The sequence below is a fragment of the Panthera leo genome, chromosome B4, assembly GCF_018350215.1.
Source record: "Panthera leo isolate Ple1 chromosome B4, P.leo_Ple1_pat1.1, whole genome shotgun sequence".
Lineage (NCBI taxonomy): Eukaryota > Metazoa > Chordata > Mammalia > Carnivora > Felidae > Panthera > Panthera leo.
The window spans coordinates 134,649,568-134,670,353 of record NC_056685.1 but is presented as its reverse complement, the minus strand read 5'-3'; the positions used below and the strand labels follow the sequence as shown (position 1 = coordinate 134,670,353).

Here is a 20,786-nt window from a genome sequence, read left to right as displayed (position 1 = left end):
ACTGTGGGGCCTCGAGCAAGCCATGGCCCCACCTCAGGCCTCAGTTTCCCCATCTGTATGATGCGGGCTTGGGCTTACTCACCTCTCAGGTCCCCACCTGCTATCAGGGGCTTTGATTCTCTTGTCTCGGGCTTTTTTTGGATGGCCTCCATGCGGATTGGGACTTGGGCAGCATCGGCTGCCCATTGAATTTTCCAGAAAGGGCGCCATCTTCCCTTCTATTCTGCAGTCAGCCACGGTGCCTAGCCTTTCCCATTGCTCCTCCTGCCCCCACCCACACAGCTCACCCGGCCTGGGGTAGGGGGCTGAGAACATCCGGCGGGGCAGGCCCCGACACCATGCGACAGGTGCTGCGTTGGGGGGATGCCCCCGAAGTGTGACATACGGGGCTGGGAAACCACATCTGGCCCACACCTGGCTGTGTGCGGCTGAGCTGCCAGGGGACACCCAAGGGGTTCATTGACACCGTCTCCTCGGTGGGAGCTCTGGAGTCGGACCATCGGCTCACCCCTTGTTCCACTGTGCTCTTTGCTGGGTGCTGGGTGCTGGAGGGCACCTTACTACCCGAGCCTGCTCGCTCCCTGGGCCCGCAGTTTCACCTCACGGGGCACCTGAGGCCAGAGAGGTGGAAACAGCCCTCAGGTGCAAGGTCATTGATTGAGCACCGTGTGGACAGCCCTCCGTGGCGGGCGATGTCATGACCCCGTTCTGCAGGTGGAGAAGCTGAGGCTCCGAGAGCTTAGGGAGCTTGCCCAAGGCTGCATTGTCTTCCGCTTCCCCTTTCTTTTTACATCACGCCTACTACCGAAAAGGAACCGAGGCGGATTATAATGCAGGGAGCCCGGACGAGGCAGGACAGGTAAAGGGAGCCCAGAGACCACTAGGGGAGAGAGATTGGAGAGACAAAGACAAGGCGGTGACAAGGCGGTTACCTGTCAGCTTGTCATTTCTTGCCCACACAGGATCTATGGGGATGGGACTAATGGTCATCCCAGGTGCGGGGGAGGGGCGCCCCACATGGTCCCAGCCCTTGAGGAATGCCCATCCTCCTGCCCTGCCCACCTCCACTCAGGGCATGGGGTTAAGGGCTCTGCGCGGGTTCAGATCCTGGCTCTGTCGCTCCCTGGCTGTGTGATCGCAGGCTAATCATTTATTGCTTTGAGCCTCGAGTTTCCTTACCTGTAAATGGGGATGATTGTCATACTCCGTGAGGGTGACCTGAGTTAATGCGGTAACTCAGCTCGGTGCCCACAGGAGAGCTGTAGGAATGTTCTCTATTGTTATCCCCTCAAACCAGTGCAGATGCCCCCTCAGACGCTCAGTTTGCTGAGCACCTGCTCTGTGCCAGCACCAAGCCCGGGGAGCCAAGGATTCATCACACAGGCCCCTCCTGTGCTCTGGGCTAAGCTGCCAGCCTCAGGGCCTGGGGCTGTGTGTGTGGATCTGACGTGTAGTCGGAGCGGCCTGCGAGAACTGGTGTGTTGGCTCCCACTGCTGGCGTGACAGACATCCTGATGAAATATGTCATTTGGAAACACGTTTAAAAGAAATTTCTGGAGAGCTTTCTTACCCCCACGGGGCCATAAGCAGCCTGATTGTTGTCAGGTTCTAGACTCGGCCTTGGCACAGTTTGCCAGGGTCCCTTCCTTTCCTGGGCCTCAGTTTCCTCATCTGTAAAAGGGGGCAGTAACCATACACCCTCCCGGAGAGGGTTGACCCCCTGTGAGACTGCTCCTGTGAGATGTAGTTTGCAAGCTCAAAAGCACCTTACAGCCGTCGAGATGTTTCGGTTCTGTTTCTGGTCATTTCGTGAGACGGTCACGGGCAGATGCCTGAGCCATGCCATGCATGCTGGATGCCGACCGACATCAGTGGGATGCTGGCCCTGCTCTCAAGGGCTCCATGAGTAGTGGCCTCACTAAACCCCTTGAATTTTGTGATTTCCAGAGAACGTGGAAGGCCCCTCAGGCAGCCTGGCCCCTTCCAGGGGAAATGCTGGTAAGTGTTTTGTTCTGTCTGTTGTTGGTTTGTTCCACAAATGTTTTTGGAGCAGTTGCATGTGCTGGGGATGAGTGTGGGATAACCAGAGGTCTGCCCTACCCTCGAGAGCTCAGTCCGGGAGGAAGGATTTGAAGGCTCCATACCCACCTGACCGGATGCCCCGAGGTTCAGGGGTGGCCGGACGCAGAAGAAGTATGCATTTTTCAGAAGATGCACATCCACGGGGCCTCTGGCAGGATCATTTATAAATGAGATGTTGGCTGTTTCCTCTGTTCGGAATCCTTCAGTGGCTCCCCCTTTTGCCTTGGGATGAAGTCCCCGTGCCTCTCGTGGCCGGCACAGTCTCCTTCCAGCTGCAGCTCTAGCTTTCTCGTTTCACTTAAATTGCATTGGCCTTTTTCCCCTTCCTGAACATCCACTTGCTCCCTCCTGCCTCAAGACCTTTGCCTGTGCTGTGCCTGCTGCCTGGACCGCACTTCCAGCCTCGGCCTATGGCTCCTTCTTATCTTTTGGGTCTCACCTCAAATACCCTGGATCCCCAGTGCCCAGGGTCCCATAATACACCCTCTGTGCACCTGCCATGCATTCTTACTAACGGGCACCTCACCTTTACCAAAGGATTGTTTATGTGTTGACTCGTTCTCTCGAATGGCCCCATGGTGGGACTCAGCCCCATGACAACAAGGGCCCTTGGACTCAGTGAATGCTTCTGGGGGGAATTTCTGATGAGTATTAAGGTAAGGCTTCGTGGAGGTGGTGGCCCTTGAGTGAGTCTTGAAAGAGGTCGTACTTTCGGTCTCTAGGCAAGAAGGAGGGGCTTCCTGCTTTGGGGAGCAGAGAGGCAGGTGGCAGGAACACAACTCACTTGGTTTAGCAAAGAGGCAGAACGGGACATGTGAGAGGGAGGGTTGGAGAAGTGAGCTGGGGCCAAACAAGGGCTCTGCGTTCGAGGTGAATGAGAATCGACTAGGATTCTGAAGCCACTTGGGACCCTTTGAAAACTTTTTGAGCCAGGGGCAGGAGGGTCGAAGCTGGCTTTGGGTCACTGTAATGAGTCTGCTGCAGGGATGGGGACGGGGGAGGGGGGGGCCGGGAACAGAGGCTACAGTCAAAAGGACCGGTTGGGAGTTGGGAGAAACCATCGACTGCTGTTTTCCGTTTCTCCGGAACCACACACGTGCCTTGTCCCTCGTCCTCCAGAGCCAGCAGGGAGCGCAGGGCAGAGACAGGGAACCTCACATGACATCACTGCTTCCAGAAGACAATCCTCCTGGTTGCAGGCCAGTCATTCCCGAGTCACTGGAGGGAGAGATGGAGACGGGGCAGGGTAGGGGTGCATCCATGTCCACATTTTCTCAGTTTCCCCAACCCAGAAGGCAGCACCTAGCTATGTCTCCCTACACCTGTGTCCTGGTGCCTTCCCAGTGGCCAAGGGATTGTGACACGGAGGGGACTGGCCTGTGCCAGAAGATGAATAGAAGCATTTCTGTCAAAGCCCAGCAAACAAGACAGCACCTCCTTGCTCCCATGGGGGCACAGCCCACGTGGTCAGAAGAGCCAGGACTCTCAAGTCCCAGATCTTCCGCCTGGAGGCTGTGTGCCTTTGGGCACCTTGTTAGCAACTCTGGGCTTCAGTTTCTTCAGCTGTGAGGTGGGGGCTGTTCGGGCATGGTGAAGGTTAAACGTGAGGACACACATAGAGCCCCAAGCACAGCGAACACTGGGGGCTCAGGAAGTCATGGCCGAACCATGGCTGCGTTTTTCTCCGCAGTTTGAATTCTTTGCAGCAAGCTTGGGCTTCAGGCTTAAAATGAAGAGCGTGTCAACAAAACAGGATGGAACAAAGTCCTTTCCCAGCATGCCTCAGCATGTGGCACTGCCTTCCTGTGGAGCCCAGCAGTGATGAGGCTAAAAGTCTTGAGCTTTTCAAGCAGAAATAATCCCAATGGGAAGGAACCTCCCTATTGTTACCATGTGATAAAGCGATTGCAGGGGCTCTGCGGCCCAACCTGCCTGCGTTGATTGCAGCCCTGCCCCTTCCTAGCTGCTGTGTGCCTCAGTTTCCTCATCTGCCCAACAAGGTGACAGTATCCACACCGTAGGGCTGTTGTAAGGGTTAAGCAAGTTAATGCAGGTGCAGTGCTTAGAACACTTGTGTCACTACCGTTGCCAGATCATTTCATCTTGCTTTAACTCTTTGTGGTGCTGGAAGTGACTCAGGGGAGCCAGAAGGCTGCGTTCAGATTCCAGCTCTGTTGCTTGCTAGCTGTGTGACCGCAGGCAAATCTCTTAACACCTCTGCGTGTCCATTTCCTGCTCTGTACAATGAAGATAACAGTCCCTGCCTCATAAGGCTGTTTGGAGGAGTGAATGGGGTTGCCCAGGTGAAGGGACCCGACTCCCCGGAGGCAGGCAGACCACTCAGCGCCTCCTCCCACCCATTCCGATTTCCAGAGGGGGAGATGGAGATGCTGAGCCACTGGATGATTTCCTGAAGGACGTACGTTGTTGAGACCAGGCTGGGCCCCTAGTTCAGTGACCTGTGCTAGGCCGTCATGCCAGGGGCTGCCCAGGGAGAGCAGAGCCACTAGGGAAAGAAGTGCCAAGTGGGAGGGGTGATCTCCCCTGTGGCCAGGCTGCAGGGGGCCTCCAGTGGCACAGCTGTGTCTCCTCCGGTGTTTTCTCTCTGCTCACCTGTGGGAGGAGGGAGTTGCTGCACAGCAGCTGCTCCTTGGGCGGGCCGCGATCTTCTGGGTGTGGGGTCTGAGAGCCCATCGCCTGCAGACTGTCCCGGCTCCGGGGCTTTGGCGTGTCACTATGGGGAAAGACTGGTGCCGACCCGGTAGACCCTCTCACATCTCTTTCCCTATCCGCCTGTAGACTTTGGGACTCTACACCTGAGTCTGCACCCGTCCGGTGTTTTTCAAATGCTGGGAAGCTTGGTGGTTAAGAGTGCAGCCTCTAAAGACCTGGGCTCCTATCCCAGCTCGGCCTCTTCCAAGCTACGTGACTTGGGACCAGTGAATCTCTCTGGCCCTCTCTGTAACGGTGGTGATAACAATACCAACCTGAACTCACAGTGCCTGTTCCCAGTAAGCTTGGGTCCCTCTGGGCTGTGATTATCGTTACCATTTTTATGGATATGGTGCCCTGCCCTGCATAGGCTGTCCCTGCCCTGCAGATACGCACAGCCCTGTGGGAGAGATGGGTACAGTCACAAACGGCGCCACGCGACCAATGGGAGCTGAGGAGGGGGCCACAGCTTTGATCCTGGAGGGCTGGGGTGGAGGGGAGGATTGAGGGGTGCACCTCCTAAGCAGAGGTCACCGTGAGACCCTGTGAAACAAATTCATGCCAAGGCCCTGTAGGAATCCACCCTCGCCTACCTCTGCATCCTCCTAGCTCCTTCCCTTGTGCCTGCACTGGGCAAGGCCCTCCTGGGAACAGCAGGTGGCCGCGCACACACTGATGTGTGTTCGCATGCCCTGGCCCCGTTTGGAGCTTTTCCTATCCCCTTAGCCTTAGAGCCTGCCCTGCCCTTGTCCCAGAACGACTTGCTCTGAGCCCCTCCCTCCCTCCATCAGGACTTAACAGCCTAGCACACAGCCAACTGCTCTGTGTGCAATGAAGGCATGTCCACAAAGGATCTGTCCACTCCTGCTGTTTTGTGCCTGGCTTGGGACCGCCCCCCCCCCCCCCAGGACGCTGTGGGGGGTTTCTCACTCTGTTAACCCGAGGCTCTTGCAAACTGCTGTCTCCTGGAGGTCCGTGAGCCGGCATTCCAGGCTTCCCACTTGGTGTGCTAGAGTTAGCAGGAGGGACCTCCAGAGAGGAAGGAGAGCTGGGGACCGGTGAAGGATAAAGGTGAGGGTGCCTCAGAGCCAGAGAGGGAGGGGAAGGCCATCCGCCTGCCGCTGAAGGCACTGACACCCGGCTCACTTCGCACAAGTCACTGATCTGCCGAGCAGGCCAGTCTCCTCAATCAATCCGTGCTGACAGACGGTAGCGGAATCAGTGACCTAGAGGCAGAAGGCTCCATTTGTAATCCCGGAGTGGCCCAGGCGCCTGGAGGAGGGCAGGAGAGTTTGTAATAAAGGGAGTGACACAGGGTTTCCAAAAGCCATCTCCGCGCTGGAGGAGGAGGGAAAGGATTAATTTTGCTTCTGGAATTGAAACCACTGATTCAGTTCAATAAGTATTTTTTGAGTAGATTAGGAGAGAAGAGAAAAAAAAAAAAAAAACCGATCTACTGTCCTTTCCTTAAAGTGGTAGGAAAAACATGATTCTCTAGATGAGACAGGAGAGAACAATAGACGTACCCTAACGTGGTCAAAGAGGGGATCCCCAGTTATTGGGCTCCGGCCACTGTGGGGTCTTGGGCAGTCACTTGCCCTTTCTGAGCCTCAGTCTGCTCATGTGTCATATTGTGGCCATATCATAGAAGTGTAGTTAATACGTGCCTGGTATTGTACTGAATTGTCTCTCTCTCTTTTTAAGTTTATTTATTTTGAGACAGAGACAGGGCAAGTGGGGGAAGGGCAGAGAGAATGGGAGGCAGAATCCCAAGCAGGCTCCACGCTGTCAGCACAGAGCCCGGTGCGGGCCTCAAACCCAAGAAACCGTGAGATCATGACCTGAGCCAAAACCAAGAGTCGGATGCTTAACCGACTGAGCCACCCAGGTGCCCTGTACTGACTTCTTTACGCAGATCTCTTTAGGTTCCCATGATACCTTATAAGTGAGGTCATACTATCCCCATTTTACAGCTGAGGAAACCAGAGCTCAGAGAGGTGAAGTGGCTTGTCTAAGGCCACGCAGCCGGAGAGCAATAACCCTTATGTGTCTGTGGGCCATAATGCCCGCACGTTCTTTTTCCAAATGGTTCTAAAAGGAAAAGTGACAGGCCACCAGGGGTGAAGAGGTCCTGGCTGGCCTGGCCCTAGGACTGGGGAAGTTTCCAGGTGGAGGTTGGCTGGGCAGTGTTCTGGCAGGGTCCAAGGGGGTGGGGAGGGGGCTAGAGAGTCCGTCCCAGGATGGGACTCGAGGCAGGAGCAAACAAGATCCTGGACTCAGAGTCCTCTGTCTGCATTCCCTCCCTTCTGAATGAGGCTCTCTGCACAGTTCATCACCATACATTCATGTTTTAGTCCCCTGGTCTGGCACCTGAGTGAGCTGAGGAAGAGGGGAAGGGAAGGAAGGAGTGATGGGGCAGGAGACTAAGGAAAAGGGCTTCCCTTCATGAGTTCTCTCAAGAAACTGAGGGTGCCCCAACACCCAGTGTTTAGAAAGCTCCCCTGCGTCCTTCCACGTTGTCCAGAAAACATGGGTCTGTGCTGGGAGTCCCCCCCCCCCATCCTTTCCCTCTGCAGCCCTGACCCAAGCAGAAGCCAGCACTCGTCTTCTAAGTAAGTCTTAGTGCCAAAGAATTTGAAAATGAAACTCGCAGAACAATGGAACAGCCAGAGGGCAGGGCCTAGCAGCCTCTTCAGCTCTGTCCCAGAAGAGCCGGACACCCCGCTTGGCATGCAGGAGGTGTTGGGGAATCAAGTCTCCAAGAATAGCCCTGACCCACATCGGAGCCAGCCCCCACTTTGTGAAACTGGACAGAAGCCAGGAGAAATCACTGCCTTCCCCGACCACATCCTCCTAGGGGTGCCAGAACCAACCGAGGCCCTGCCTCTGATCCCTTCACTGGGGGGCAGGTATTGCTGCAGCCGGGGACCCTCCTTGGGTGGCCCAAGGCAAGGCAAAACGTTTTACATTTCTGGCTAGGTGAGGCTAGAGGTGAAAGGGTAGGTCCAGGCCCAGGGGAGCTTTGCACCTCAGATATACTGAAATCTGGGTCCCAGGCCACACCTGGTTCCTATCAGCCTCCACCTGCTGCCCAAAGCGCTCTTCCAATTCCAATTTACTTTCAAGTTGGGTTGCTTAAGGAAAGGAAGCCACATAACTCCCCTAACATCTAGGGCAGATGGGGGCTTAATTTAGAATCAGCAATTTCAGCCAACATTAGGGACATCTAGTTCAAACTCTCCTCCTTCTGATTATACCAATGGGAAACTGAGGCCCAGAGTGAGAAGAGAATTTGGCCAGGTCTCTGGGTGAGTCAGAAGTACGATCACAAACACTCTAAACACATCTCACCCCCACTGGCCGCCTCTCTTTTGATAGCGGTGGGTCACAGGGAACAAACAAACATCTCAGTGGTGGTTCTACAACTGAGATTTTCTTTAAAAAAAAAAAAAAAAAAAAAAAGCCAAGCCGTTGCTTTGCTCCATAAAACATACATGAGGTTTGTAAAGGAAGACTGGGAACGGCCTGAGGCCTTGGCACCGCAAATCGTCCACCTTATCTCCAAATTAATTCTGGACCCTGGGTCCAGCCAGCCAGGCGTTGCAGCGTTTTAATGCCGCCACAGGCGAAGGGGAACTGGCACTCGGTGAGTATGTATTTTACATGCGAGGTTGGTGGGCCTCCCAGCGCCTCGCTTTTTTTGCGGAGGAAACTGAGGAAGTTATGTTATCTAGAGAGCCTAAGTCATTCATCCAAGGGCACGCGGCGCTAAGGGGCGGAGGAGGCAAGTGAACCAGGCCTGCCGGGCCGAGGGCGCTTGGCGGTCAGGAGCTGCCCCCGTGCCCGGCCCCACTAAGCAGGTTGCCCGGAGGAGACCAGGCCCTTGCCCGCGGGCTCCCTCGGATGCCAAAGGCGCGATTCAGGCGTTGGAGGCTCTAGGGAACTCCAGAAATCCCAGGGAGAGATTCCGGGCCACCAACTCCCCAGAAAGTTGGCTCGCGGCCACTCCCCGGACGGCCCGGAGCCGCCGGCCAAGATGGCACTGTGCGAGCGGCGAGCTACACGCGCGGCGCCGGGCTGCTGCCTCGGGGGAACCCCGCGTGACCCCAGCCGCCAGGCTGGGGTCTCCGTGGCCCCGGCCCCACGCGCGCAGGCCTCGGCGCCGCCGCACGCGGGTGGGCACGCGCGCACCCGCCGGCCCCGCCCCCTGCCGCCCCGCCCCCGCCGCGCGCACCGCCCCGCCGCGCGCCCTCCCGCCCGCCCGCGCGCCGCGGCCCGGAGCCTCCCCATTGGCCGCGCGCCGTCACCTGACGCTCTGTTATTTCCTGTGTGTTGGGAGAATGGAGAGAAAAAACCCGGAGCCGAGCCGCTTTCGGCCCCTGCGAGGCGGCCGCGGCCTCCGCCGGGGGAGCCCGCCCTGAGGCGTGCCTGACCGGGGAGCGAGCGCGCGGGCCGGAGCGAGGCTCGAGGGGCCACGGCCCCGGCCCGCCCCGCCGCCGGCCCGGGCGCCCGAGCTGGAGGCGGCGGAGGCTCCCCCACCCCCACCTCGCGCAGCGCCGCCCGCCGCCGCCGCCGCCGCCGCCGCTCCCTCCCCTCCCGCCCCCGGCCGAGGCCGAGGGACCGGGCGGGGGGCTCCCGCAGGTAACCGCCGCCCGGGCCTGAGGGGGAGGGGCAGGGGGCAGGGCTGAGGGGCTGGGGCCAGGCCGGGGCGTCCGGCCCCGGGGGCTGGGGGCAGAGGTCCTGGCCCGGCCGACCTGGGAGTGCTGAGCCCCCTCGACTCCGAGGCCAGGGCACCGGGTGCTGAGGGGAATGTCCCTGCCTGGCCCGACCGAGGAGCGCAGAGAGGAGCGGCCTGGCCTGGCCTGGCCTTCGGGTGCGGAGGGGCAGGGGCCCGGCCTGGCATCTGGGCGCTGAGGGGTCTCGGTCTGGCCTGAGAGTCCGGCAGGGCTTGGGCATCCGTCCCAGCCTGAGGGTGTCGCGGGAAGGTACCTGCTCGTCGCGGCCTCGGGTGCAAAGGCGGCGGGTGTGAGCGGGCGGCGCCCAGGGGTTCGCGGGGTCAGCGCCGCCCACCCCGAGACCCCTGGCAGCCCCCGGCGTCCCGCGGCGCTCGCCTCTCGGTGGCGGCTGGGGGCGAGGCCGGCGGGCGAGGGCTGGGCTTGGGACGGGAGCGGCACCGGGAGTCGGAGCGCGCCCTGCCGCGGGAGGGACGGGGGCCCGTTTATTGCCATGTGAACACCTGAAGCCATGTGGACGCAGCAGCTTCTCGCCTGTTGGGGGCGGAGGACAGGTACCGGCTGGCGGGGCGCAAGGTCCCGGCGCGGGGGGGGGGGGGGGGGTTGGCGGGGAGCGGAGCGCGGGACACACTTCCTGCGTGGGGTTTTGTCCGCCTCCCCCGCCGCGGTGAGCGGGGCCCGTGTTTGATCCGGTAGTCCCGGGTGCGAGGGAGCGCCCGTTTGGGGGCCTGAGGCTGCAGCTCCTCGTCTCTTTTGGGGCGGGGGAGTGGTGGTGGCAGGAGAGTGGTCCATCCGGCCCAGCTCGCTCTGGCAGCGGCAGGAGGTGGAATGTCCCCCCTGCGCCGGGATGGGAGTGGAATTTAGTGTGTTGGGGGTGGGGAGGGGTGCCGAGGAGCGGTCGTTTTCCTGGGCCTGTGGGTGGGGATTATTGTCTGTTTTTGTGGTTGTGGATGCTAGCGCTGTCTGCCTGTCTGTAAGCGTCCCTTGAGTTTGCCCTTAGGGGACAGATCAGCGTTAGGACTTCCCCCCCCCCCCCGCCCCCCTTTTCCTCTTTGCTTTTTCTCCCCCTCCAAGATTAGATGACTCTGGTAACTGCTGTAAAATGGATGGAATTTTCGAGCTATTATCTAACAGGCAGATCTTTGAATGATAATTGGACCCTTATGTTAACAGCCTCAGTGAAGACTTTCATAAAACATCTTACTTAGGGTGGCAGCGGAACGTCTTACATGGTGGAATAAGAAGCTGCTTAGAAGTCGGACCTGGGAGACCAGGAATCTCCTTCCAGCTTTGCTCCCAAATAAACTGTAACCCTGGCCGAGTTACCTATCGTCTCAAGTCTTCAATTTCCTTATCTGTTAAATGAGGACTCCCTTCCAGGTCGAACACTACAGTGGTTTTGGGTAGGGTTTTATTTATTGTTGTTGTTTTTGGGTTGTTGTTGGTTTTTTTTTTTTTTTTCCTCTTGGTTTGTTTTTGGTTTCCTATCTTGTGCTTTTGTTTAAGTCACAGGCAGCCTTCTTGAGAAATGCAGGATGTTTCTTACCTGGCCTTTAAGATCCTGTCCCACTTTTCAGTTTCCAGCCTCTTCCTTCTGCAACAGAGCATAAAACTTGGTTACAATGATAATTTTTCTTCAAATCTCAGATTCTGTTCTGTGCTTCTCAAAGTGTGTCGTATTATAGTCTGTGCTGAAGATGCCTTATGTTTTTTTGTCTTTGTGCAAAGAGAAGTTATCAGGAGAAAGATTTCAGAGAAAGTTTGACTACTTGGAGGTGTAGAGAATGCAGGTGTGTTTGGGGCTGTGTAAGTTGGTTGGCTCGAAGGAATTCCAGGATCTGTGTCTGCAGGGGATTGTGGAGGGACCTTACTCGAAATTCTTTGATGGGATGTTTGGCATTTGGCTAATTTTTGAAATTTCCAACCTCAGTACCCTCCGAGTAGGGATAAAGAGGAATTCCCTAATACCTCCTGTGAGATGGCGTGCTCGTGGGATTAACTGTCACCTGGGGGTGCACTAATTATTTGCATCCCCAATTTATTCCTCAATGGTAGCCGGATGCTTCCTCTCAGATGCTGCAGAACCCCAATTAGTTTCACTGATTTTATGGTGTGTGAGAGCCTTAGGCCATGCTTTTGACTACTTAGCCCTTCTAGACCATCCTCAGCCTTGGCCTTGTTGGTCTTACATTTCTGGTACTGTGATGCTGGAAGGACATGTGCCTGAAGTGGTGTAATATGTCCCCTGTCACTTTTTTATTCAGTCTGTACAGATTCACGAAGGGTCTTCTCAGCACTGGGAGGTGTGCTCCTAATGTTGACTCTGGAGATGGACTGGTAGAATTTTTCTCGTGTGTTAACACCACACCTGTCACACAATAGGCAGACACTTTTACATGGCTACACAGATTATTTGGAGTTTCTGAAAATAAATAATTTATTTTGTGTTGGTATTTGAAATATGACCTTGTGTTTGGTGTGGGATTTTACAAATCCTGGCTACTTAAGTTATAAGTAGTTTTCGTACTCACATGTGTTTACTTCTGCATTATAACTTACACTTAACAAGGAAAAGATTATTATAAAATTCTTACTCTGTAGAGTTAATTTGTGTGTGTGTGTGTGAGAGAGAGAGAGAAGGTTGCCAAGGGAGCAGGATGTTAGGAGACATGGGTTTTAGGTTCCATAACCTTTTCATGGTATACTTTTTTTTTTTTTTAATTTCATGAAATGGAATGGAATGGAATTGAAATCATGTCTGTCTAGACCAAGAAATTAAACTTGGACTTCTGGTGAGTGTAGCTTGCTCTTCATATGGATAGGAAAGGACGCTAACATTTGAGTGGGCTTTTTGGTTGTTTTTTTAAATCCAGTGTGCTAGGTTCTGTCCAAGGTATTTCAACTTGTCTTGTAAAAATCTACCCAGCAGACCTGAGAAGTAAATGAGCTCTCTTTTTTCCTGAGAGGTCACGGCTAGTGAGGGTCAGAGAGCGGATGTGACTGTCCTCCCCTTGGCTCCAAAGCCTTTACTAGATCTGTTACAGCTCCTTGCCTGCTCAAGGCACATATCAGCTGGTGGTGGATTGGCCTTGGAATCCATACTTCATGCTTTGCCCATTCTTTTGTTTGTTTGTTTGTTTGTTTGTTTAACGTCTTATTTATTTTTTGAGAGAGAGCACCAGAGAGCACAAGCAGGGGAGGGGCAGAGAGAGAGGGGGACAGAGGATCCAGAGCAGGCTCAAGTGCTGACAGGCGGACAGCAGCGAGCCCAACGTGGGGCTCAAACCCACGAACCACAAGATCATGACCTGAGCTGAAGTCAGATGCTCAGTTGACTGAGACACCCAGGTACCCCTGTTTATTATTTATTTTTTTAAGTTATAACAAAATGGAAATCTGGGCTTGGGCAGAGTAGTGGAAAGCATGATTTTTGCAACCATGCCACTAAACCAGACTCTGGTTTAGTGACCCCCTGGGAGTTTTCTAAACTTTCACTTTCCCTGTACCTAGTCAATTTTATTAGTGTACCTGAGATATAATGTAAAAAATTTCTTTTTCTGGGCACCTGGGTGACTCGGTTGAGCGTCTGACTTCGGCTCAGGTCATGATCTCATGGTTCGTGAGTTCTAGCCCTGTGTCTGGTTGGCTGCTGTCAGCTCAGAGCCCGCTTCAGATCCTCTGTCCCCCTCTTTTTCTGTACCTCCCCCTCTCGCACTCTCTTTCTCAAACATTAAAAAAAAAAAAAGTCTCTCTTTCATTCCCAATTCTGCCATTCTATCTTGAGCTGGAAACTTCTTGTATCAGCTCAAAGAATGATACCACAGGTAAGGGGCTGTCTCTTTTCCGGTCTGTGCTACCGCACAGGAATCATACTATGTGGTGACCGCTCTGTTTGACCAGATGGGACTCAAAAGATACGGTTACAAAAGACAGTCCCCCATATGCCTTAAGCACTCTTCCTCATGGGTGCTTGTATTCAAGGCACCTTAGTGCTCATTAGATCTGTCTGGGGTTTCTCACTCTGGTGTGTTCATTTTCTTTTTGTGGAGGTAAAAGTAACAAAATAAAGCAAAAACAGTAAAAACCCTATTTATGTTGGAGTATAACCGTACACCAAAGTTACACATTTGAAATATAAGGAAGTCAAGGCTTTCATAGAGCATAATTTGGTTACATTGTACTTAGACTGGATGGCTTTTTTATTATTAGTTAGGCTGCTTAAAGTCCTCTTAATACCTGTGATGCCTGCAGTATGGGTGAAAAGGTTCTCATGGTGACAAACACAATCAGTACTTTCTGCGTTAGAGCTGTGTTTGCTTTGTAGGTAACGTGTGAAACCCAGCAGGAAGATCAACTAAAAAGTGACTTATTGGTTTATCTGTGGCTTGTTATCTGATGCTTCATTGTGGGGAAGTTAAGAAAGAGAAAACATTAGCTATAGGGGAAAATATCCTTATTGTCATGTGCACATGAGAGCTGTCCTGTAGGAAAGAGTGAAAGTTCATTGGAACACTTGAATGCCAGCCTGATGGGAAGGTGGTTTCCATGTTTGAACATCACATTCCTGAATGAGGACTGAAGCCCTCTGTGTATGTTCCAGTTTTCATTAACAGGTATTTATAGACACTTTTCTAAGCATGGGAGATGCCGTGGCGGGCAAAATAGAAAAGGAAACTGCTCTGAAGTTGGGCTGTAAACATTGACTAAATAAGAATGTCTGGAGGTGATAGCTACGAAGAGAACAAAAAGACATGATAGTGACTCAGGGTGTGCTAGTGAGAGTAGAAGATGTCCCCTCTTCTGAAGCCTTTTTTGCCAGCAGGGCAGTCGGACTTGATCTGTGGGATGGATGAAAATGGCATTAAACAAAGTAAATAATTTGCTTTAGCCCTGAGCATCTTGAGACGTTAATCCAAAGAATAGAAGTGGGTTGGTGGAAATCTTTCCTCTGTTTATATCTTCATGCTTTGTGAATGGGGACTTGGCTCAAAAGAACTTAGGATGGATCATTAGTGGTATCCTGTAAGGGGTAGGAAAGAAAGAAATGATCACCCTTTGTAAAGGGTAGTTGTTCTGATTAAAAAAAAAAAAAAAAGTAGAGATGTGTTATATTGATGAGTGCTAGGCATTATTAGAAACATCCTTTAGTTGTGTTTATGTTTCTTTGTTGGGAAATTGGATCGGGGGTGTTGTAATCATCATATTTTGTTAAAGCTTCCAACGAAGCCAGCAGATATTAGTGACATCTGTATACAGGGTACTTTGCTAGGTATTGCATCAGATCCCAAGTGACTGAGTGGAACTTGGGTTGGGGGGCTGTTGAGGGCGACAAGGATAGCTCACAGTTGGGGGGGGGGGGTGGAGCGCTGGCAGGGAAGGAAAGAGTGCAGTTCAGACTGGCTGTTAACTTAATCGTAGCCTGAAGGGTTCGTCCTGCCAGCCTTTCCCAGCTAGCCTGCCGCATCCTAGTACCTTCACTCACCCTTTCTACGCTCTCTAATTGTAGAATTCTATAGAGACCTGAAAGAATCCTAAGACATTAGCTAGTCTAGCTCTTTGGCTTTATAGCTCTGGAGAGATGCTGATGCTTTACACGGACAGAGTCAAGGCTGCGACCCTGTTCTTTGCCAGCTAAGCTAGTGTTCTTTCCCCCGTAGCCCATGCCCTCACCAGAGGATTGATAGTTAACAGTTGCTCCTGAGTGGATAAAGAAAGGAAGCCTCTGGGTATTATTGTACCCACTTAGGAAAAAACCTGTGTAGTTCCGAATTTAAGTCAGGGCAAAGACAGTACATTTATCTCAAAAGCAGAGTATGGAAAATAAAGAATATCGTACCATCGTTAGTTTTCACACAAATACATAGTATTGGTTTCTCAGGCTCCACCGAGACGTAATCTCATCCCGATCATGTCTTGGTCTGGAAAGGATGCCACCACGTTCTGCATTAGTTGTGAAGTTAGAGTAAGGCCCTTTAGAAGTAGTGAGGGGCGCCTGGGTGGCTCAGTAGGTTGAGCGTCCGACTTCGGCTCAGGTCATGATCTCGTGGTTCGTGGGTTCGAGCCCCGCGTCGGGCTCTGTGCTGACAGCTCGGAGCCTGGAGCCTGCTTCGGATTCTGCGTCTCCCTCTCTCTCTGCCCCTCCCCTGCTCATGCTCTGTCTCTCTCCTTCAAAAATAAATTAAAAAAAAAAAAAAAAAACATTAAAAAAATTAAAAAAAAATAGAAGTAGTGGGAAATTTCTGAAATGTGGCTAAATTAAGTTCTAAAATTAAAGAGTTAAAAAGCCCTAGGAGTCCTGTTTTTTGTTGTTTTTTTTTCCACCTTGAGACCCTAGTGTCATGGGAGATTTTGCTTCTACATTCAGAAGCACCCTCTGGGAGCCTGGAGATTATTCTGTGTGCCTGACGAGCAGGGATTCTTCCCTGGCATCTCCCTGACTTAGCGCTCTGGTGGGCCAGTGACCTGGGGGCAGCTTTTGTATACCTTTGGCAGGAATGTGAGAGGGCACTCCTGCTGTAAAGAGTCCACACGATGGGCACTTTATGGAGGCAGCAGAGCACGTGACAGAGGATGTGTGTCTTCTCTCTGGCTCCGTCACTTACTAGCAGTGACTTTGGGCATTTTGCCCTAGCCACAGTTTCTTCATCTGTAAAATGGAAATATACTTTCTCGGAGCTATTGGGAAAAGGAATGAAAATAGACAAAGTGTACGGTGGGGCGTACTATCTATAGATGCTACTCAGTGAATGGTAGCGGTCCATGACACCAACGTCGTGCTGTGTCAAGACGCTGGACTAGAGCAGGGCTGGTTCCTACTGAGTGTGTCCGGTTTAGAGTACACTCCCCTGTCTCAGACACCGCCTGGCAGAGAAGGCACGGAAGCAGGGGCGTCAGACGTGCCCTGATGAAGGGAGTACAAGGGGCTCTACCAAGATGTGTAACCCTAACTTGAAAGGTCAGAAGCAGCTTCTCAGAAGAGGACCACTTACTTCCTCATCCACCCGCTTTTCTCTCATCTGTTCCTTCCCACTCTGCGGCTCCCTCCTTCTGCTTGACCGTCGGTGTTCTCTGGAGCCTCGTATTTTGGTGTGCCTTCTCCCTGGGTGCTCTCGGATATCCCCAGGTGCTCATGGTTATCCGTGAGCCGATTGATAAGTTCAGCCAGGTCTCTCCTCGACCCTCCAGCTCCGGCTTGACACCACTGCTTGTCTGTGTTACCGGTAACTTGAGCTTCCCAAGTCCAAAACTGAACACGTATTCCTTGAAAGCTCTTTGTCCTTCATCTGTCCCCTTCTCGGTAAGTGGCTTTACCGGCCCCCCATCTTCCCGGGTTAGCGACCTCCCTTTCTCTCACCACCCTCTACGTGTCCCCCATCGCCAAGTCAGTGCCGTTTCTGTACCGTGACTGGAGTCTGTCTGCTCTCCTGCCACTGCCCTCTGAGCCGCCATCATCTCCTACCTGGCACACTCCGATTGCCTCTCAGCGTGGCCTCTCCATTTCCGGTCCTGTTCGTGTCTCCTCTCCTTTGCCTGGAATGGCCAACAGTTGCCTTCTTTCCTCCACTTGAAAGCTTCACGGTTTCTCCTAGTGCTCGGAAGACAGTCCCAGCTCCTTCCCCTTTCTCACAAGGCCCTCGGTACCCTGGGCCCTGCCCGCCTCCCTGACCTCCCCTCCTTGCTGTCCCCCAGCCACATTCACTTTCAAGTCTCCCGAAGGCACCCAGCTCTTGACCACCTGAGGGACTTCTTTATATGCCACTTGCTCTGCGTCGAACACTCTGGCCAGGCCAGCCTTTTTCTCACCCTTCAGGATATTTGTTGAATGAATAAATAGCATGAGACAGGCGGCAAAGGGGATGATGGAATAAGGAGGAAAAGTGTCCTTAGAGTCCATCTATAAAGGTCTAGCAAAGAGATACAGAAATGTGTTTGAAGAGCTGACAGACCGAGAGTTTGGTTGTGGCCCAGAACTCCACCTGTTCAAGCAGAACACTAGGAGTCAGGCGGCCACAAGGCACATCTAACGCTGATGAGAATATAAAGTGATGCCACCACTTTAGAAAACTCTTTGGAAGTTTCTTCAGAAGCTGAATGTATGTCTACCCTGTGACCAAGCAGTTCCATTTCTAGGTCTTTATCCAAGAGAAATGCAAATACATGTTCACAGATAAGCCTTATACAAGAATGTTAATGTGAAGCAGCTTTATTCATGGTAGCCAGAAACTGCAGTGTCCAGCTGTCCATCAGTGGGAGAATGGATAAACTGTTGCTTTCATGCAGTGGACGCTCAGCGGTAAAAAGGAACAAACCACCGAGACATGTAGTAAGGATGAGTCTCACAGGTATTAATGCTGAGTGAAAAACCAGGCACAAAAAAATACATAATGGATGATTCCATTTATAAGACCTTCTCAAACAGGCAAAAGTGGTCTGTGATACTAGAAATCAGATCAGTGGTTGCTTCTTGAGTGGAAGGGGATTGACTGGGAGGGGACAGGAGAGAACTTTGTAGAGTGATGGAAATATTCTGAGTCTTGATAGGCAGTCATCAAATCTGATTGAATCCATATACTGTATGTAATTTTACTGTGTGTAAATTATACCTACAAACAACCTAGGAATTGTCCTAGATTCCTTCCCCCGTCCCCCACTCTCAACATTTAATGTCCCAGCAAGTTCTGTTCACTTATGTCCAAAAAATATCCTGAATTTGTTTCCTCCTATCTCAAGCACTATCTCCTCTTGTCTGGACTGTATTTTAGCCTCCTGACTGCTGTTCTAACCCCCTATTTTTGGCCTCCTCCCAAACCATTTTTTCCACTTATCAGCTAAAGTGACCTTTAAAAATTCAAATTGGGTTATGTCAGTTGTCTTCCTACAATCCTCCAGTAGCTTTCCATTGCTTTCATGGTGGCCAGCTAGGGCCTGTCTGACCCCTGTCTCCCTGTGAGCCCATCTGCTGTGGCCACCTCCTTACTCTCTAAATTCCAGCCTTGTTGATCCCCACCCCCACCCCCCACCCCATTCTGAACACCTGAAGTTCATTTCTGCCTTAGGACCTTTACACTTGGCTCCTCCGTCTGTTGGGAGCTCGCCACCTCACAGATCTGTGTGATACTTGTATGTCTTTCAGGTTCAGTTTAAAGGTTTCCTTTTCTGGGAGATTTTCTCTGACTGTCTCTGTCTAAAGTTGTGTCCCATCACATCACCCAGCTTGATTTTATTCATAGCTTTGATCAAGTCTGAAATTATTTTGGCCGTTTACTTATTTGTTTCCCTGTCTCCTCCCACTGGGATTAAGCTTGATTTGTTCACTGCTGTATTCTTTGTGTCTGTAGTGGTATTTGGCCCACGTGGGCCAGAAGTATTGACTAAGAGAAGGTTTTAGGGTGGTGATAATGAGAGAAGATCGTTTAGGAGGTCGGCCTGTGAGGCAGAAAAAGGGGCCAAGGAGAGTGAAGACTTTGGCCTTGGAAACTAGGTGATGGTGGCACCATTCGTTGAAATGAAAAGTGATGGAGAAAAGAAGATTGGGCCAGGGTATAAAGTGATGAATTTCGTTTTGGTCTTAAGTTTGAGGAGAGCATCAAGTGTTTGAGGCATGGATCTGACATTTAGGAGAAGGAACTGGTCTATAGACTAAGACTCAGAAGTTAGCACTTGTGGTCCAGCCCAGGAATAGATGAGATTGCTCTCAAGTGGTCAAGGGTGTGGGCATGTAGAGGCAGAGAAGCGGTTGCTTTTTCCCTGCCTGAATGGTAAGCATCTCCCACCAGTAATGAGGACTTCATAGGGCTCAGCCCTTATGTAGGAGGTTTTGTAGTTTTAGGAGCACACCCCCACCCCCTCATCACTGCTAATAGTGACAAATGCTCAGAGAACAAAACTCCGAGGAATGTGAACATTTAAGGGAGTAGAGCACTGTTTCAAGAGCAGAGAGGATGCCACCGGACTGGTTTGGAGGAAAACCCAAAGAGCATGGCACGAAAACAGAAAGTGTTTCAGATCAGAGGTGGTAGCCGAGGTCACCAAGTGTCAGTTGGGAGGGGAGAGGATAAGTGAAGCCAGCTTGTTGTGTGTTCATGAGAAAGTGAGGTGAAGGGGCGGAGTAAGTTTGGGGTCGAATCTTCCTAAAATTTGGCTATTACAGGAAAGTGAAAAATAGCTGCAGAGGGAATCTGAGGTCCAGAGAAGACATTCTTTAACATGTATGAGAACCTTGAGCGAGCATAAATGGAGGTGGGAAGGAGCATCACTGGACAGTGTTGAAGATGCAGGAGGGCTTGCTGGACTGGGGACCTTCCTGGAGAACTCGGAGCCCACTGTGATCCTGGGGCATTGTTTTGATGGTAAGAATAGTACCTCCCGGAGGAGAGCAGAGGTGTGTGGGCAGGAAACTGATGGGCATGAAGGCTGGAAGGTAAGGAGCACTTTTCTGTGTGTTCTCTGAAGATCCTGCTGAGGGACAGGAGTGAGGTGGGGAGTCGGAAGCTTAAAGAGCGCAGGAAAGATTTGAGGAAACTGCTGTGGCAGGCAGATAGAGCTAACAGAGGAAACGGGAATCACAGGGGGAAGTAGAAAGTAGTTAAGATGAGCTTTCTACCTCCTGGGATTTGAGAGAAACTGATCAGACCTTTCCAATTCTCTGTCTAGTTTTACATTCCAATGACTCGGACTCAGCTTTTCCTGCCTTGTGTCTGGTGATCCCACTCCTTCCCCTTATGCCTCTGCCATTCCCATTCACTAGACCAGTAACTTGTAAATTATTCCAGACCTCTCATATTTTATTTAACCAGTACTCACGCAGCATTCATGGTTAGGTAGGTGGCAGTGTTCTAAGTGCTCTGTTGAAGCAGCAGGGTTAGGTGGGGGCACTCAGAATCCCTTGGAGCTGGGCTGCCCCAGGTTTGCAGAGGTGGCTGGGGCCCAGGTGGCCTGGCTGGGGCAGAAGAGTGAGACTCACCTCTCCCCATTTCAGTCTCAGCAACACTTGTCCATGCTCTCTTAACTTTGGGGTGTCGGTGCAAGATTTTTGCTGGAAAAACTGCAAAATGTTCTTGAACACCACTGTACCAGGTGGTAAGATCCTTGCAGTCAAGGCTGTGTTTTGTTTTATTTTATAACCCCAGCATCTGGCATTTTGCCTTGTCAGTGCATTGAGAGTGAATGTGCTGGCTTTGCCTTTGAGGCTGTGCTCTGGAACACCCTGTCTTTATCCTCCTCTGTCTTTATCCATATGTTACAGTTAATGTATGTCTA

At 52.3% G+C, this 20,786-nt stretch overlaps 1 protein-coding gene and 1 long non-coding RNA gene across 8 annotated transcripts in view; one reads left to right on the top strand and one right to left on the bottom strand.

The window, feature by feature from the left end:
• Window positions 1–2,526: 2,526 nt before the first annotated feature.
• LOC122225211 lies at window positions 2,527–6,010 on the bottom strand. Its single transcript, XR_006205152.1, has 3 exons — window positions 5,725–6,010; window positions 5,070–5,194; window positions 2,527–3,300 (listed from the first exon to the last, which is right to left on the bottom strand). It is a non-coding gene; the product is annotated as an uncharacterized LOC122225211 (long non-coding RNA).
• Window positions 6,011–9,379: 3,369 nt separating this feature from the next.
• TCF20 (transcription factor 20) overlaps window positions 9,380–20,786 on the top strand; it is a 102,562-nt gene continuing 91,155 nt past the window's right edge. For 4 of the 7 annotated variants that reach the window (XM_042948004.1, XM_042948003.1, XM_042948000.1 and 1 more), the window contains exon 1: window positions 9,380–9,435. The gene's annotated coding sequence lies outside the window, so the exon portion shown is untranslated. Of the gene's footprint in view, window positions 9,436–9,513; window positions 9,668–9,704; window positions 9,780–9,920; window positions 10,082–20,786 lie in introns of those variants that run through there. The other 3 variants (XM_042948001.1, XM_042948002.1, XM_042948006.1) reach the window with 3 other exon arrangements.